At 52.0% G+C, this 16,986-nt stretch overlaps 1 protein-coding gene across 1 annotated transcript in view; it reads left to right on the forward strand.

Moving 5' to 3' along the window:
- The first annotated feature begins 3,524 nt into the window (after positions 1-3,524).
- The window catches only part of PEA15 (proliferation and apoptosis adaptor protein 15), a 31,768-nt gene continuing 18,306 nt past the window's right edge, over positions 3,525-16,986 (forward strand). The window contains exon 1 of the mRNA XM_042439823.1: positions 3,525-3,715. The gene's annotated coding sequence lies outside the window, so the exon portion shown is untranslated. The remainder of the gene's footprint in view (positions 3,716-16,986) is intronic.

Raw genomic sequence — 16,986 nt, forward strand, 5'->3', positions numbered from 1 at the left:
CTTTGCATTAAAAATGCAGGAAGAACACTTTCCAATCTATTAATATCAGGCCTTGTAAAAGCTTTATTCTTCTCTCTGCCTTTCCTTCTTCTTCCCACCAAAAAGAAAAGACACAAGGTTTGCTGCTGCATTATGAGGGAAGTTTGTGGAAAGCTTGTTTCCAAAGGGACTGTTTTATGTTGTCAATTTTGGGGGGATGCAATTCCCAGAATCCAGAAAAGGTCACTTTTCCAAACAGTGAAAAGCATGGTTTGCAAACATGGGCAGTGTTGCCAACAAGCCTCGAAGACAATTCCCCAAACGTTTGGCCAAAACTCACCACCCCCCCCCCCCCCCCAATATCTCACCAAATACTTATTTCAACTCTCAAAATTACCATTAAAACCAATCACCAAAATCACACCAAAGGCTCTGAAAAGTACCCATTTTGGTATGAAAGTCACCAGATTGGCAACACATGGGCCACGTTTGCAATATTGCAAGCAGCATGGTTTGCAAACATCAGGTAATGTGTTTCCGCACACAATGCCTCTAATTAATACCATTATCTAATTATATGAATGCCATTTTTAATGCAGATTTTACCCTTGCCTGACCCCCAAAGGCCTTGGGAATAATAGCACCGTCTTCCTCCGAAGCCTGGAAGAGCATTAAGGAGGAGGCGTTCCTCCTCAAATAACCTCCTGCGACCCACGGAATAATAATAATCATAGTAATTATCATTATTATTACCATTACAAGAAGACCCCTAATCATTAATGGTAATAATGCTGCTCCTAAGCATGCTCACCGTTCTTGCAGTCGGTTCAGAGAGGTGTATTGGGGTTTCCTCCATCCTCACAACAACTCTCTGAGGCAGGCCAGGCTGAAATAGTGACAAACCCCAAAGGGTTGATTTCATGGGTCACTTTGGGGATTCAAACTCAGGCCTCCTGAGCCCAGGTCGGACATTATCATCACTTCAGGACTCTTCTAGGTCTCCACTGTGGATTCATTATCATTGCTGAGATCTCTGTATTCTGTACCTTTCTCTCAATGAAGCGTATTCAGGGGTAGCCATGTTGGTTGAATAACAAATCACAATAACAGTGGTGCTATTTTGAGTCTTGCAAATCATCATCATCATCATCATTATCATCATCATCATCATCATCATCATCATCATCATCATCATCATCATTCTTTTGCACATGAAACTGCATTTCGGTTGACTGAATAAAGACATCACTGTCTTGTGAACGTTGGATTTTGTTGTACTTAGAGTAAATGAATAGGCCTCTGCCCCACTGTCCTGCAATGAGGTTCCAGTCCAATGCCTGGCAGTCCTGGGGTCTCTCTCTCTGTGTGTTTGTGTTGGATTGTGCTGTTTTTGTCACCCTCCACATCCTCAGCCACAACCAGGGACATTGTTAGCTGGTGTGACACAGGAGGCAAACAGCAGGCAAAGAGGCATCCTGCTGTGGCTGTTTCCTTCCACGGCGCAAGGAGTGATGCCATCTGCCCAGGCCTTCTTTGCCACCCCATGGTTGGCACACATGTCTATGAGCGGGTGGCCAAGGGTCCCAGCCATGCTCACAGCCAGCCCTTCCTCCTCTTCCTCTCTCTCTTCTGCATCCCTGCTTTTGAGGCGGCTTCGCTGTGGCCCAAAACAGCTGCGTCTCAAAACGCCGGCCATGTTCTTGGCTGCCATGTTGGCACTTCTTGAAGGGGGCATTGGCCCTCTTTGGGAAGAAGCATAGAGTTGGAAGACCACAAGGGCCATCCAGTCCAACCCCCCCTTCTGCCATGCAGGAACTCTCCATCAAAGCATCCCCAACAAATGGCCATCCAGCCTTGGTTTAAAAGCTTCCAGGGAAGGAGGCTCCACCACAATTTCCATTGAGGCAGTTTGTTCCACTGTCGAACAGCCCTTACTCTCAGGAAGACCCTCAAATGTTGAGCTGGAATCTCTTTTCCATCCATTGCTCCATTGGGTCCTAGTCTCTGGAGCTGCAAAAAAACAAGCTTGCTCCCTGCTCAATATGTCATCCCTTCAAATACATAAACAGGGCTATCATATCACTTCTCAACCTTCTCTTCTCCAGGCTAAAGATCCCCAGCAATTCCCTAAGTGTTTCCTCACAGGGCTTCATGGTTTCCAAATCTTCCACCATTTTGGTTGCCATCCTTTGGACACATGGCTCCAGTTTCTCCACATCCTTTTTGAATTGTTTTGCCCAGAACTGGACTCAAGGGGTGACGTCCAAACAACTTGGGACCCCAATATTTGACGGAGTGCCCCTGGCCCCTCCATGGGTCTCTGCCAGAGAAGTGGAGTCTGCCAGGGGTCTCATCCGTGTGGAGCTACTGGGTCCCCTTGGTCAAGGCACACTCTCTCAGCCTCAGAGGGAGGCCACGGTGGGCAACATCCATTGGAGAAACCAAGCCAAGAAAGCCTTGGGAAAGGGTTGCCCCAAGTCTGGCTCAACTTGAAGGTGTGCAACCACAAGACCAAGCTTTGCATTGAAGAGCGGGGGCTCTCCAAAATATGCTGCTGGCATCTGGGGTCCCGCTCTTTGACCAGTGGCCCAACAATGTGGCGCCATGGATCCTGTCTAGGTTTCCATGAGGCTGCTCTGCTGCGCCTTTTTCTTGATTCTTCTCCCCCTCCATTTTATTGCTTTCATTTCTCTCTAAAGCCACCCTGGGATCCTTTCTGGTGGAAGAAGAAGGAGAAGAAGAAGGGGAAGGGGAAAGGGAGAGAAAGAAAGAGAGAAAGAAAGAAAGAAAGAAAGAAGGTGGCCAAGGAGGACACGAGGCCCAAATGGGGCTGGGGGTCCCGAATGTGGTCTGCCTTTGGGTCAAAGAGAAAAGGGGGCCACAGGCCTTGCAAAAGCATCCCCCAGCATCCCCCATAGATTTGAACAGCCCCAGAGCGACCCCAAAGAGCTGAGCCACCCCCAACCCATCTTCAGGCAGCAGACAGACTGGGATATGGCCCCTTCTTGATAGAGGTCCTACTGGGGGGTTCTTCTCAGTCTAGGTCCCTATGGCTCCCTGCCTGGCAGAAGGAGGGTGGACTAGATGGCCCTTGGGGTCCCATGCAGCTCTGGCATCCTGTGCCTCCCTGCATAGGATGGAGGAAGGGCTTGTCCTGGGTGGCCCTTGGGGGCCCTTTCCAAGCCCAGGATGCTATGCCACCCTGCCTGGCAAAAGAAAGGGTTTGTAATGGGTGGCCCTTGGGGTCCTTTCCAACTCTAGAATCCTATGCCTGGCAGAAGGAGTGGCCCTTGGGGTCCCTTCTAAGCCTGGGATCCTATGTGTCCTGGGGGTGCCTTCCAGCCCTGGGCTCCCTTGGACAACTTGGGGGTCCCGATCCCTGGGTGAGCCCCTGCCCAGATGAGAGAGGCCATTGCTGGCCCTGGTGGGCAAGGGGGCACCCCAGAAGCCCTGCCCAGTCTGCCCAGTGGCCCATCCTTTCCTCCCTCCTCCTCCTCTCCTCCTCTTCGTCACGTGTGAAGAAGGCGCGTCCTCCTCCTCCCAGTCTCTCTCTCTCTCTCTGGGAGTCTCAGTCTGGCTGGGTCTCTCTCTGCCTGCTCCCTCTTTGGGCTGCCATCGCCCTCCGGAGGAAGAGGAGGAGGAGGAGAAGGAGGAAGGCCAGGTGGGGCACTGGCCCCCGAGAGACTGCCATCCAAGCAGCCGGAGCCGGGTTCCAGTCCTGCGGGGGGATCCGCCGGTAAGCCCCTCTCCAGCCTCCCCAGCTCCAGAGACCCTTCCTGCTGCCCCAGTGTAGCCCCAGGCCATGTGCAGAGAGCCCCTTCCCCATCCATTGCCCACGCCTGGCTCTTTCCTGGGGGGGAGTGTAATGGCAAAGGGGCAAACCTCCCTGCCAGCCCTGAGCCCCCCAAGACCTTCAAAAGCATCCCCCAACACACACACAGACCCCCCCCAAGACCCCTGGCCCCTGGGACCCAGCCTTGCAAAGCCTCCTCCCCAAGACCCCCATACCAATCAATGCAAAGCTAGGCTCTCTCCTGCCTTCTGACCCCCCCTCAAAACACCCCAGGGACACCCCAACATCTCAGCCACAAGGCAAAGGGCTTGGCTTTTGGGGGGCATCCCAGATCCGGAGCAGTTCCCCCACAAACTCCAGAAGCAGGAGACTCAGAGGAGAGGAAGGAGGAGTACATTGAGCCCCCCCTCACTTTCCTTGTCTTTTGGGGGGGGCATTTGCTTTGAGCATCGGAGCATGGCTCCGGAGAGGCCACCTTGGCAGAGTCACACTCTCTCAGCCTCAGAGGAGGGCCATCATGGCAAACCCCCTCTGAACAAATCTTGCCACTAGGTTGCTTCGCCATGAGTCAGAAATGACTTGGAGGCACACAAGAAGAACAACAAGAACCACAACCAGTCCCACAGTGTTGCATGCTTGGGCCCAATGTCTCCCTAGAGCCACCCATCCTGGACCCCCTGCTATCCAGGGAAGAAGCATCGCCCCTCATTTGGGACCCAGTCTAAGATGGAGATCTCAAAATGGGGAGCCAAAAGCCACTCTCCCAAACTGACAACACACAAACACACAGAGCCCAGCCTTGACACACATTCCTCTCTGGCTCCTTTCTGGCCTTGCAAGAGATTTGCTCCTGCAAAGAAGGCTGGTCCCACCTTGAAGGGCTAAGACTCTGCCCCAAAAGCAGAGAGAGAGAGAGAGAGGTCTTTTCGGTTGTGGCCCCAAGTTATGGAAAGACTCCCTGCCAGCCCCAAAGTTTGGGGCCTCTCCTCCTTCGCATTTGGGCCTTTGCCTTTAGACTTCTTTTCCTTGTGCTGCCTTGCAAAATGCATATAGAAATAGATGTGCTGATTGAGTGATCCTTCTCATCTGATGGTCTGAAAGAGAAGCACTGGGATCCTCTGGGTCGCCTTTTTTGACTTATTGGCATTTCATTCTTCCTGTTCTGCTTTATGAGAGAAGCAGAATGAGTCACTTTGGCCAAAATGGAAAATCCAAAAAACCAATGGAGTTTTTGAAAGCGGAGGCCTGTTGAAATGTCCGAGTCGGACACTTGACCAACGGTGGCCAGGCCTTTGGAAGGTGAAACGGAGGGGTCCTCGGGCCAAATGGGGTCCGTCTTTTGGGGTGTTTGCAAGTCAGGGTGAGGCAAGAGTGAGAGGTGGGATACAAATAAATTTATTATTATTATTATTATTATTATTATTATTATTATTATTATGAGTGTGCTTGTTGCTCATTAAGTCAAAGGGGTGGCCATGGACCAGGTCTAAGAAATCCTTTATGCTGCTCCATGGAGAACTTCCAGGAAAGCAAGTTGCCATTGTGACCAATGGCACCAATCTGGTGCTCATCCCTGGCACAATAAGCGGGATTTAATTGCTAACTATTCCAGCTCAGAGAGCTTCAGAAGCACCGTTTTGGATCCATTTTGGGACCCTTCAGGGTGCCAGAACAAGTAAGTGTTGGAGTAGAACTCGCACCGGAGACCAGGATTTGAATCCCTTCCCAGCCATGGAAGCCCCCTTCCTCTCAGCACAATGGGGCAAATCCCCTCCGGGCAGGAAAATAATAATAATAATAATAATAATAATAGTTTTTATTTATATATGAGCATTCTTTCCACCAAATGGCAAAACACGAAACAGATACGAACAGAGACAAAGATAAACTCTGTGATAGGTTTGCCTTACGGTCGCCATAAGTCAGAAATGACTTGAAGGCACACAACAACAACATGGAGTGAGAGCACAGAGACTGTTTTGGGGTGCAGTGATGGGGGGGCAACCACCAGTCCCCAACACCAGATAGATGGTATTTGGTGGTAGACTCCATGGAGACGTTCAGCATACCCATGATGGATGGACCATGCAGGGCAGAGTTGATGGGCAAAGTTGTCGCCTTGGGTCCGGAGGCATTGCAAGGGACCTCTTTTCTATTAGTAGTCTGGACCCTCTCCCTGCTTGGGTTGTTGTGGTGGTTGTTGTGGTTGTTGTTGGCATGGTCTGAGCCCTGCAACCCGTCCCTTCCTTTGGGAGACTGTGGCCAGAGCGCTGTGTGCCGGAGACCCACGTGGACCTTTGCTGCCTAAGAGAAGGGCCCCATTGTGTGCCACTGGGCTTGGATACTGCCACCTTTCAGGGCGACTATGGTGTTGGAGTCCGGCAAAGACAATAGGGCCCTTTATGCCATCTGGACCCCACTGCTGTTGTTTCTGCTTCTGCTACAGAGCCACTGCCCAAAGCATGGCATTCGGAGGATGGCACAGTGGGTCTTGTGGGCGCCGTCTGGGGCCATCTTAATAAACTGAGTGTGAGCAATCGCTGTGTGCCTGATCTGGGAAGCAAAGCTGGGTCAGCCCTAGTTAGTCCTTGGATGGGAGGCCCCCAAGGAAGGCTGGGTGCTGCAGGCTATGTTTCGGAGGAAGGAACTGGCAAAACTACCTCTGAGTAGTCCTTGCTGTGAAATGCTTGGAGTCTCCATAAGGGTTATGTACCTCCTCTGACTGATGGGGCTGATGGGAGTTGCAGGCCATAACGCATCTGGAGGGGCAGGCATTCTTGCCCTTCCCCAGGCTTGGAAGGACCAGAATCATTGGAAGAATCAGGAAGAATCAGACACATTTTCAGAGAGTGCGCAAAGCAGGCAGGGACTGTTCCCAACTTACCTTTGGGAGAGGAATGGCTTTTGGACATAGGTTAGGAACCTGAAACCCAAATCTCTTTGCTACCTGGCCCCAGATAGGCTTCAATGTGGCCGGAGAATGATGGTCAAAGGTCTGGAAACCAGAAGCCCCATGAGAAACCCACTTGAGGGAGATGGATGTGTTTTGCACAGAGAGGTGTAATGATACAGGCGTCTTTAAATATCTGGAGGGATGTCATGCGGAAAATGGACAAGCTTGTTTTCTGCTGCTTCGGAAGCTAGAACACGAACCGACGGATCCCAGTTACAAGGAAAGAGATGCCACTGAAACTTTAGGAAGAGCGCCTTGACTTTAAGGGCCCCTTCCAGTTCTAGGGCTGCATGCACACTGCATGTTCTGGGCCCACAACATACTCCAACTCCCAGAATTCCATAGCCTTGAGGCTTAAAAGCGGTGCCAAACTGGGTTATTTCTCCAGTGTGCATGCAGCCTAGGGTTGTGTAACTCCAAATCCTTTTCCCGGGGCTCAGTTCCTAGCAGTAAGAGTGTTAAAGTTTATTTTTTAAGCTCTGCCCGATCCCTGGAATTCTGCCCTCCAATAATGCGCCTGAATTCGAACTTGGCTCCCAAGGGGCAGAAGTGCCCCACCCGGGTTGCAGGAAGGGGTTTTTCTGTGGGGCGGATGATGAGCCACCATCTCTGGCATTGGAAAGAAGGAGAGGCTCCTCCGGCCGAATGACTTTGCTCTGCAGCTGAAGCTGGACCAGGGCCCAGGAGGGAGGGATTGTCCTCCCAGGACCAGGCCTTCCTGCCTTCCTTCCTTCTTTCCTTCCTTCCTTCCCTTCCCTTCCCTTCCTGCGATGCCGCTGTGAGAGGGAAAGAAAGAAGGAATAGGCAGAATCATCTGGATTTGCTTCTCCCCTTTAAGACTCAGCTGCTTATCTGACTCCCATGAATAATAACAACACAGGCTTTTCTGTGGGTTGGAGTGTCTCTGTCATAGGACGGTGTGGCGGCACAAAAGCCATGCGGGGATGGAGGGAGGGATGTCCCCTCTGACCATGCATGGCCCTCCTGGGCTGAAGTCTGGATGTGGGGTTCCCTCATCGCTTGCTTTCCCCCATAGCTGTGGGTGAATCCTATGCCCGGGGACTCTTTGGTTTTCCATGCGCCTCCTGCCCTTTTGGCAAAGTCTTGCCCTTTCTGCTGATACTCTTACTCTCAAGATCCTAAGCAGGAGCTTTGCCAAAGAAGCGAACACACAACCTTTCTGCTTAGTTGCAGGCTCCCTTTTGGTGGCCGAGGGGCATGTGGTGCCCGGTGCGTGACCAGCTGCTCCTCTTTGCTTTCCAAATCTGCTTCCCCTCTTTTTGCCAAGGAGGTTCTGTGCTCCAGGTAGCCTTCCCTCAAGAGCCCTGGCAAAGAAGCCCTCCTTCCTGCCCAAGTCTATCCTCTGTCCTGGAGCCTCAGCCGGGCTGGTTATCATCCGGCCGGATGGCCTGGCTTTGTCCAGCAGGGACTGATCCATGGGCCGATGTTGCCACCTCCTCCTCCGCTTCCTCTGGGACTGATGTTTAATGCTCCAATTCTTCTGTTCCCAGGAAACCTTGTGGAGGGGGGGCTCTCTTGTTCTCTCAGTTTTCCCAGATCTATCTCTCTCTCTCTCTCTCTCTCTCTCTCTCTATATATATATATATATATATATTCTGTGCCAATATTTTAGTTCCAACATTGTGCTCCATATTTTGATGCTCTCCGATCAAGCTGCTCAAAGAACCTACTCCAGTTTTGACTTCCCAACAATCTTGTGAAGTAGGTCAGGACTCATAGGAGTTGGAAAGGGGACCCAGAGGCCATGGAGCCCAAACCGCTGCTCAATGCAGGCTCTCCAGCCAAAGCATCCCCAGCATGGAGCCATGCAGCCTTTTTCAAGGCCTCCCACTGAAACAACCACTCTGTGTTGTTGTGCAGTTCAGGACCCAGTGATCCGGTGGCAGATCTTCTTGGGAAGGAGAGAAGGCCTACCCTGCAAAGTCCTGGGGCCATACAGTATCTTGACACCTATCTGCAGGCCGTGCCATTATCCATATTGTTCTCCTGCATTGCTCCTGTCTCTGGGTGTCCACACCACCCTCCCTTCCTCCCTGCCATGCAAAGCGATTGTCCCTGGATTTGTGCTCTGGGGCCGAGTGGACAAAAGAGCCATTGTTTGGACATGGGACGGTGGTATCCCCCTGCTGCCATCCCTCGCCTTTCTTTCCTATCGTCCCCCTTTCAGTGCCGGCTCTGTTCTGCTTGTAGCTCCCCAACCGGACATGCCTTTCCATTTCCTGGGGGCTGGGAGGGCGAAAGGTTTGCAAGAGGGCAAACTCCTGTTATCTCTTTGCATTTGGGGGAAGGAAGTGGACATTTCTTCTTCCTCTTCTTCCTAGTTGGCTTCAGGATCCCTTGATGCAAGGAGGAGAATTGCAAAAAGGTTTTTTGCAGACCAAAACCTAGGCGTCCGTCCGCTTTGTTTTGGAAGGCCTGATGTGGAAAGAGAACCTGAACTTGCCAATCCTCCTTCCTCTCCCTCCCTCCTTCTCTCTCTCTCTTTCTCTCTTTCTCTGGCTGTCTTTCAGCCGGCTGCTGGAAGGATCCCACACTGGGGCTGGGCTCACATTCCACATCTGCTGGGAGAGGAATTCAGAGGCAAGGAGGGGGCAGAGCAGGCATTCTCCCTTGGAAGCAGGTTGCCTCTCAGCCGCCCAGATGGACCCAGCTCAGAAAGGGCCTCCTGGCCCACTGCCAGCCCAGGGCAAGCAGGGCTCAACGGCTGCCAGGCAGGGGATCTCTTTGCCCGGCTGGGTCCAGGGAAGGGGCAGAGAGACTAAGGGGAAGGCCTTTCCCTTCTCTTGCTCAGTGTTACCAATAGAAAAAGGAAGGACTTGGGACCTTGCTGCCCACCTCCGTTCCACATCCAAGGTCTTCACCATGCAGACCCCCCCCCCCCCCGTGCTGGGTGTCTTTAAAAGGCCCAAGTTTTGCATGTGGTTGCACTGAGTTCATGAGCCATATGCTTTACAAACAGTAAAGGGGTTCCCTTGACAAGATTGTCTGGTTGTGTCGACTGTAGGGACATGTCCCGCATGCTAAACTTGTGCATGTCTGGCCTTAGGACTGCAAAGTGACTGAATGCAGGAAGGATGGGGTGGCCCATGTCCTGGGTCATAGAATCATAGAGTTGAAAGAGACCACAAGGGCCATGTAGTCCATCTCCATTCTTCCGTGCAGGAACTCTCAAAGCATACTTAATTTTTGTACTTAGGAGAGCCAGCATGGTTTCACGGTTTGAGTGTTCAACTAGGACTTTGATGAGAGATGCAGGTTCGAATCCCCACATTGCCATGAAAACCAGGGCAAGACAGTCTTCTCTCAGCTTCTGAGGAAGGCAGTGACAAATCCCCTCCGAAAACATCCTGCCAAGAAAACCTAGGAGGGTGATTGCTGTCATTCAGAGTCAGAGGAAGGCAAGGGTCTCCAACCCGCTCTGAACAAATCTTGTTGCAGAGAAAACCTCGTGAGAGGGTCACCGCAAGTCAGAAATGACTTGAAGGCACACAACAAGAACGGCAACAAGGTGGTTTGGAGAGTGCAAAGGTGTTGGCGCATGGGGAGGAAATGCATTTTGGGGGGCGGATGTTTTGCACATCTCTCACCTTCTGTCCCCCAGAAAACAGGGCCGGAGATGCCTTCCAATTCAAAGAGAGGCTGGGCAGCAATAAAACCCAAATAAAAGGGAGTCAAAGAGAGGAGCCATCAGCCACCGGAACAGCAACACAAAAGAACACCAGGGAAAATGGAGAGATGGAGAGAAAGACAGACTTTTGGTGCTGGGTTGCAGCAGTGCGCCTGCAGTGAAACTAATTTGGTAAATCAACCCTAAGCTAAGGAAGGATGGGATTTGGTTCTAGCTGATCCTACTGTAGCCATCTGCCGGGACTAGAAACCACATCCCAGGCCTTGGCCCTGTCTCTCTTGCCTGGGCCCTACCTCACAAGGTTGTTGTGAACATGAGCAAGCAGATGTGAGCTCCCTGGAAAAAAGAGGAAAGATAGAAAACAAACTTGGATGAATTGAGACATGCAGAGAGTATCGGGGTGGAAGTCAGACTGCGCCAGCCGCTTTGCTCCCGTGCCAAATAGGCCAATGGCACAGGACCGGGTGCGTTTGTGGAAACAGCCTTTGTGTGGGAAAGACAAACACCTTTGGACAAACCGGGGGCCTTGTGTTGTTGCTGACATGCCTCCAGATTCCTAAGAGGAGACCGAAAGGGAACGGGATCCAGCCATCTCTAAACACCTGAACAGACGTGGTGCAGAAGAGGGGGCTTGTTTTCTGATGGATATGAACCAGCGGATTCAAATGGCAAGGAAAAGGATTCCACCTGAACAGAATTGGATTGGAGGGCGGTGGACACGCCATCTTTGGAAGCTTTTAAACAGCAGCTGGATTGGGGTCTTTTAGGAGCGTTTGGGTTGCCCACAGCTGACGTGGGTTGGAGTAGGTGGCCCTGGCGTTCCTCCCGACTTGATGGTTCTGCAAACAATCATGGCTAATCCTGGTGTTTTTAGAGTACTGCACTGCAACTAGGCCCCCAAAGTCCATTGCAGCGCTTTGGAACAACAAGGTTAAACACACAAAAGGGAGCTGGGCCAGCCTTGCACCCTTCTGCTGCACTTTTATTTTTTCAAAAGGGAAGAAGAGTTTTCAGGGCATCGTCCCTTTGCACTGCCTGGGTTTTGCCCCACCTGGCACCTGCGACAGAGGAGCAGGAAGAGCAGAGAGCTAAACAAAGGCAGGATGAAGACGGAGGGAGGAAGGGAAGGAGGAAGGAAGCCAGAGCCATTAGCCTTCCAGCCAGTTTCCTGATTCCCAGTTGCTGTGCTGCTGACATCCTGGGATAAACTGGGATGGGATGGGAAGGCCTGCCCCACAAACACGCCCCCAGTGCCAGCCTCTCCTTGCACCGTCTCCCCTGACATTCACACTGTCATGCCACCCATAAACCCACCGGAGAACACAATGCCACCAGTCCAGCCAAAACGGGGTCATCTCTCTTTGTGGAGCAGTTGATTGCTCTCTCGTGATGCCCACTAAGCAGATTGAGAGAGGGATCACTGGGGCCGAGTGCGGGAGGCGCACAGAGAGAGAAGAGAGAGGACGGAGGGATGCTGTTTCTAGGGTTGGCAGATGGCCATTCATACGGCGGGGGAGGCACACAGGTCCTCCCTTGCCCTATTGGCAGCTTTGTGGGTATGGAGATATATGGGGCAGCCTTGTATTGCGTCCGTCCGTTTAGCCATTCTGCCTCAATGACATTTATACGCTCTTGGGGTTTCAGGCTTTTCTTTTCTTGGTCCTGGATGGAAGTGGCACCTTCTGCGTTTTTGGTAGACCTCCTTCTCAATGCATGTGGATGATGGGTGGTCCAGTTGGGTCCCAGTTTTGGGCAGCTAGGGATTCAGCAACAAGGACTTGACAAGGTGGAGATTGGTCTAGTCTGACTTTCAGCTTTTGGAATAGTTAGTCTTGTTTGCACTACCTTTCCCAAATCCTAGAGTCCAAAGGGTAAGTTTTCATCATGCTGGGGAGAGGTGGGCTCCTTTACCAGACCCTTCCTCTTGCCTCATATTTGGGACTTACAACAGCTCTGACCCTTTAGCCAACTCACTCACCTGTTGGTTGTCCATGTGGCTAAAATATCCCATAAGCACCATGGATGCAAAACCTTTTTTCCTGGCCTTTCCAAGAAAAAAGGCACCAAAATGAATGGCACCAGATCAGATCCAAGCAGGCCAAAGACAGTTTAAATCAAGACCCTTCTCTCCTTGAGCAAAAAGCACTTGCTCTATTTCTTAATTTGGCTTCAGTTTTATCAGTGTTTACAGGGAAGTTGCACTGGGCCACCTTTTGTGAAAAGGCTGCTCAGCTATGGCACTCACAATCCTAGACAAGGACAGGTCAGTGTCCTCTGGCCACCAGCCGGCCCTGGACCCCTAACAGACAGACCAAGGAAGGACTGTTTGGACATGGCTGGACGGAGACCCTCGGGTCGAAGGCCAGCTGGTTTAACATTCAGATTCTGCTTCGAATGCAATTGCTGCCCTGGGGCAAAGGCTGGGGGTCACGGCCCTCCGGGTAAGTCTGGGGAGAGACCCTGGCCCTGCAACTGTGGCCAAGGGCTCCGCCAAAGGGATGGGAAGGAAGGATCTGGGTTGGGCAATTAACACGGAACCAACAACAACAATGTTGTGTCCTTGTTGGGTTTCCGCAGAGGCCACTCCAGCAGAGAAAGTGGCAAACTGGTTGCCATGCTGGTGGGGCTGGGAAGCGTTGCTTCCATCAATGGGCGCCTGTCCTCCTCCTGTGCTTCTCTGTGGCCTCGACTTGGTGTTCATTCCACTCTTCTCATTTTGCAAATGGAGGGGAAGAGTGCATGTTCTGGGTTCGGATTGCACAGAGATGGGGTGCCAGTCTGCTCTTTGCATGGCAGCGGGCCAGAAGGGGATGCTTGCAAGGGGAAAAAATGTTTTGCAGGACTGACCCCACTCCCCTCCCTTATATTACCCCAACCCCCCAGGATCCCAGATTTAATGAGAGGAAGGAGATGCTTGGAACAATTGAGAGAAAAAGAAAGAGAGGGAGAAAGAGAGAGATGGAGGGGAGGCAGAGCAAAAGGGAGAGCTTAAATCCTTGGCCTTCTTAGCAGTTGCCATGGAGATTTCTCTTGCTCCCATAAACTCAAGCTGCATCACTTTCCTTTCTTCCATCTCTACGCGCTCCCTCTGCTCCCCCCACAACCTCCCCACAAATCGCACACAGACCCTTCCAGCGCATGGGCCTGAGATTTGGGAGAAATGGCTAGGAGAACAGCCGGAGGCATGGTCCCTATGTGTGTGTGCGCACCCATCTACACATGTATGTATGTTTGTGCAAGGGAAGGCGGAGGGGGCACTGGTTGCATTGGCGCCGCCAGGTCTCCACCTTCTGCCCCAGAGCCACCCATTGGAGGCATGCACCCCCTGGACCCATCCAACGCCCCCCTGGCTTTGCTCCCATTGTGCTCCCATCGGCCTTTGCGTGCGCCACTTAAATCCCCGTCTCCTCTCACCCCATCATCCTCTATTATCTTCTGTTGCATTTGCAAAATCCCCACCACACGTGACATGCGCACAACAGAAAGGGCTCTTCCACCCCTTGGGCAGCCTCCGCAGCTCCTGACTGCAAAATGGGTCCAAGAGATTTGGCACAGAGGCTTTCGCCACAGACACAACTGAGAAGATGCAGCCAGGATGGAGTCACCTGGAGTGCCAGGAACAAATGGGAGGCCATCTCTATCTCTCTCGCACTCAGAGACAATCGTCCAGGCATGCTGAGATGGCAAGGGTTCGAGTCCCTGCTCAGCCAAGAAACCCTCTGGATGCCCTTGGGCAAGACGCACTCGCTCAGCCTCAGAGGATGGCAGTGGCAAACTCCCTCTGAAGAAACCTGCCAAGAAAACTCTTAACTTGGAAATGACTCGAAGGCACACAACAACAACGACACCACCGTTATCATATTAAAACCAAATTAAACATAAGCAAATGCACGGGTGAATTAAGGACTGTTTTAATGCCCTCCAGATGTGCAGATGTCTGTTTGTTCCATGCATTCCATACAAAGTGGCATGAGGCTGCCATTTTGATGCAAGGCATGGGCAGCACAATCCAGGGTCCAACTTGGGGGTCATTCCTTGACCTGCATTGGGGCAAGGACACATGGACTGTGCCAGCCATGTGCCTGCTGTGTGCTGCTACTCATGCACCCATGTGCCTGTGCCAAGGCAACACAAGTGATGCCCAGCTGCAAGATGGCTGGGCTGCCCAAGAGTCGCAGCTTTTAAATATGGGCTGCCGTCTTCCTGAGGTACTAATAGTAGTGTGGCTTACTTCTGCTTCCAGGGAGGAAGGGAGGCCATTGTATCCCACCAGCAGAGGAAACAGGCCTCCTTTCTCTCCCGGGGTCTGTGAGGAAACATTCTTGGCAGCAGGAATAATGGTCCTCCTGGCTCTGCTCTTCCCCTATTAGCTGCTGCTGCTATGTATGTGGAGCAGCGCCTTTTCATGAATGAACCCCCTCATGCATATGCATGAGCCGCTTTGCATCGGAGCCGTGAATGTGCTCAGCTTGCAAACGTGGGCGGCGGCCTCCTCCTCACCGTCCATCCCATAATAGGAGGCCTGCTTCGCACGTTTACGGCGGCCGCAGGTAGGACTGCCTCCGATTTCAACACAAAGCGGTGTTTTCATTGCACCTAAGCTAAGCGCAAGGAAGTGGCTCCATTCCAGGGCCTGAATTTGAATCCAGAGACATTCTTGAGGGCCACTTTCCAGAGTGGGAGGGGCTGGGGCCAAAGGGGCGGAGCCAAAAGAGCAGCCATATTCTAGTTATTGACCCTCAGGAGAGGCAACACCTATCTCTTAGAATAAAAAATGACCCGTACAAAAGTTGGCACCAAGGAGTTGCCAAATGGGCATCAAGGAGTGCCAAATTCCTCTCCTCTATGGAGCCTGGACAGCTTTTCTGCCAACCATCTCAAATGACCTGTTGTAAATGCTAAATTGCAGTGAGGGTCCTTGTTGACGGCTGGGGTTTGGTTCCAGGACCCCTTGCGGATACGAAAATCATGACTGAATCCATGGATAAGGAATCCTTGGATGCTTGAATCCATGGATAAGGAACCCATGGATACGGAGGGCCAACTGTTCTTGCCATCTGGCTTTTAGGAGACAGACATTGTAAAGCGGCTTTGCAAAGGAACGACTGCAATAAAGACGGAAACGTAGCCAGCCCCGAATGAGTGCAGAGAGCAAAAGGCAGGCTGATGGCCGTGCAGAGCATCCCTGGTTGATGTTCACAGCTTTCCCTTTATGGCTGGGAGGCACAGTCGGCAGATGTGTCTCTGGATGGGCTTCCAAGTGTCGACAGATGTAGGATGCGTGGCAGCCCTCACTGCAGCAAAAACCCCACAGATGTGGCAAGGAGGAGGAGGGGGATGTCGGGATCCCAGGCCTCGCGGTTTCAGCATCCCATGCGCCAGACAGCTGTGCGCTGCCTGGCCCACAGACTCAATGGGGAAGGACTACTGAGCATCCATCCATCGGCTTCACTAAATTCCAAGTTAAGCATTGCTGTTGTTGTGTGCCTCCAAGTCGTTTCCATTTTATGGCGATCCAGAGGCAAACCTATCATAGGTGTTTTCCTGGCAGGGTTTCTTCAGAGGGGTTTTGCCATTGCCTTCCTCTGAGGCTGAGAGAGTGTCACCCAGTGGGCTTGCATGGCCAAGCAGGGATTCGAACCCAGGTCAAACACTATACTGCCAAGTTTAGAGAGTCTTCTGAGGGTGATTTGTGGCAGAATCTACTTCTCCTTTTCATGGGCAGGAGGCCACTTTCCAGGAGGCACCAAAACCCATCTGGCTGATTTTACATCCCTTTTTTCCCTTTAGTTACTGGGATGTGAAACAAAAGCCAAACCCTTTGGGGAGGTGAGGACCCTCTGTGGCTATGCATAGATCCATAGGGTTGGAAGGGAACACAAAGGCCACTTAGTCTGACCCTTTGCCAGGCGGCAATATGCAGCCAAAAATGCCCCTCCGATCTCTGTTTAAAGGCCTCTGAAGAAGGAGAGTCTAAAGCAACTTGCTCCACTGTTCAGCACCTCTTACAGTCAAGAGGTTCTCCCTAATGTTTAGGTGGGATCTCCTTTCTCACAGTTGGAACCCATGGGCAGAAAACAAGCCATGCTCCACACAATGATGGCATTGCTTCAGGTTTCTCCAGGCAGCCCCTGTATCACCTCTCCATCTTCTCTTCCCCAAACTAAACATCTTACCATCTCCCTAAGCCATTCCTCATAGGGTTTGGTGTTTCCCAGGCCTCTGGTCAGCCTCCTCTGGAGACTTTCAGCCTCAGGGACAGCAGTATAAGTCCAAAGTAGTCCTGGACCACAAGGCAGAGGTTGGATTTGCCCCTATGTCTGGCCAGAGGGCTTCCAGGGGGCAACCGACTGACCGCTCTGGGGACGGACTTTGGTTTGGTTCTGTGCACTTATCCTTTGGTTCTCATTCTGGGACAAGCTTTGCATCTTCGCTCCCTTTGGCAAGTGCTCCGTGGGGAGGTATGGGGCCGCTCCAAACCGAAAGCCTCCCCCCCCCCCCGAGAAGCCCATTACTCAGCATGCGCCAAGGGACTCCGAAAAAGCCCTGGTCCGTCTGTGGGGAGCTTTTCATGTTCTCCACTGAGATTACTATTTTCGTCTGAGCCGGGAG

Source organism: Sceloporus undulatus, chromosome 9 (genome assembly GCF_019175285.1).
Source record: "Sceloporus undulatus isolate JIND9_A2432 ecotype Alabama chromosome 9, SceUnd_v1.1, whole genome shotgun sequence".
Lineage (NCBI taxonomy): Eukaryota > Metazoa > Chordata > Lepidosauria > Squamata > Phrynosomatidae > Sceloporus > Sceloporus undulatus.